The 2,346-nt window shown below is 39.2% G+C and overlaps 1 non-coding gene across 1 annotated transcript; it reads left to right on the top strand.

Moving 5' to 3' along the window:
- LOC138803567 (U6 spliceosomal RNA) lies at positions 1-104 on the top strand. Its single transcript, XR_011364973.1, has one exon. It is a non-coding gene; the product is annotated as a U6 spliceosomal RNA (small nuclear RNA).
- The last annotated feature ends 2,242 nt before the right edge of the window (positions 105-2,346 follow it).

Below are 2,346 nucleotides of genomic sequence, written 5' to 3' on the forward strand. Positions count from 1 at the left end.
TACAAAATGAAATGCATAGCAGAAACATTGGAACATTTCAGAGAAGATTAGCGTGGCTCATGTACAAGGATGACAGACAAATTTCTGAAGCATTCCATACTTTTACAACAGATGCTGGAGGGGATGTGGCCACCAGGGAACCATACTGCATTCTTGGTGGGAGTACAAAACTTGTTCAACCACTTTGGAAAGTAGTATGGAGGTTCCTCAAAAAACTCCACATAGAGCTCCCCTATGACCCAGCAATCCCACTTTGGGACATTTACCCAAATGATCACAAACAAGACCATACTAAAGCTACCAGCACAACTATGTTTATTGCTGCATTCTTTAAGATAGCTAATATATGGAACCAACCCCAATACCTTAGCAGATGAATGGATCAAGAAAATGTGGTATATATACACAATGGAATTCTATGCCTCCATCAGAAAGAATAACGTTGCCCCATTTGTTAGTAACTGGAAAGTTTTGGAAAAACTTATATTAAGTGAAGTAAGCCACGTCCAAATTAACATTGGTCCCATGGTTTCCATAATTTTCAATAACTAATATTTGTCTGGGTTAAGAAGAAAAGGTCAAAAGCTATCTGCATATGACGAGATAGGATGATGTTAAGGGACATGAACCCCAAGATAGGGACACAAGTGGTTTTTTCTTTCTTGCTATTGTTTCTAACATACGTATAATGTGCGATGTGATTTTTTTGTTTCTTTATATGTTCCTGTCTCCTGCTATAACTCCTGTTTTCACTGTATTTGAAGTTGGTGCGCCTACATCTTCTATATACGCTCCTCTAATTTGTGGAGGGGAAAGAAAGAAAACAAAATGCTTAAATAGGGGTACAGGTTGACACATTGTAACCATGAGATACACAAGACACTATGTTGAAAAATGAACTTTACAATTTAGGTGGGGTAAGGGAGGAGGGTTGTGTACTTATGGAGCTGGGAGGGAAAGGATGGTAGGGGAAAAATAAAGGAGGAGGTAACAATTTTTTTTTACCTTGCTCATTACCTTGCTCACGCAAATGTGACTCCTCTGTACATTATTTAGCTAATAACTAATATTATGAGGCAGACTGAAATGAGACTCCAGAGAAAGAGTCAGAAAGACTGATCAGAGAGACTAAAATTGGTCACACAAAGATTGGAAAATAGAATTCCTTGTAGAACATACAAATCATTGAAACCCTGCACATGTAAGGACAAGAGAGCAAAGTCCAGAAATGCACATTTTCTTAGAGGTCAGCTATTGAATTATCAATGGAAATATTTGTATTCTTAAATATTTGACCACATGTGAGAGAAGGCTGAAGAGAAATAAAATGCCATCACTCTGTTTGGACGTCCAATATCACACTAGGAAGTAATCAATCACTGATTTGTAATAAAAAGAGAAAACAATTATTCCAAATGAGGGTTTCATTTCTTTTTCTGTAACAGTTCTTGATTTAGATGCTAGCAATTACCATACAATTGATCCAGTACCACAGCTGAAATGATATTGACCGCAGTATTCCCACATGAAGGAAAAGAGAAAATTAACAGATATCTGAAAAAATGACTTGAGGATGAAATGTTCTAATAGTGATATCTGAGGTTTTGACACAGGTGAAGAAGTGGATTTTCTTTTCTAAAAAATCTCCATTTTTAGCCTGGTGACAGTGGCTTACATCTGTAATCCTAGCTACTCAGGAAGCTGAGATCTGAGGACTGCTATTCAAAGCCAGCCTGGGCAGGAAAGTCTGTGAGACCCTTATGTCCAGTTAACCACCAGAAAACCAGAAGTGGCATTGTGGCTCAAGAAGTAGATCACTCACCTTGAGTTGAAGAGCTCAGGGACAGTGTCCAAGCCCAGACTTCAAACCCCTCGACCAACAACAACGAAAAATCTCCCTTTTCTTGGATTGCCTACATCTTTTCCTATCATTCAACAAAGAAGCCATTTTATCACCCACTAAATTTAAGTCCTAACCTAGCTACTGCTAATAGAATGATTTGGTATCTTTTTTTTTTTTTTCTGTCCATCATGCGACTTGAACTCTGGGCTTGGGCTCTGTCGTTGTCAACTACAAGACAAGGCGAGTGTTCTCCTGCTTGAGCCACAGTGCCACGTCCGGTTTTCTAGCAGTTTATTTGAGATGAGAGGCTCACAGACATTCCTGCCAACGCTGGCTTTGAACAGTGATTCTCAGATCTTAGTCCCCTGAGTAGCTATGATTACTGGCCTGAGTCACTAGCACCCGGCATGTTTTGGTATCTTATGGCAAATGGTTCATATTTGGGGGAAAAAAAACAACTATGGTAACATTTTTTCCAGTCCTTAAACTCTGGGCCTGGGCCC

The sequence above is a fragment of the Dipodomys merriami genome, unplaced genomic scaffold, assembly GCF_024711535.1.
Source record: "Dipodomys merriami isolate MVZ:Mamm:240054 unplaced genomic scaffold, mDipMer1.0.p SCAF_340, whole genome shotgun sequence".
Taxonomy (NCBI): Eukaryota; Metazoa; Chordata; class Mammalia; order Rodentia; family Heteromyidae; genus Dipodomys; species Dipodomys merriami.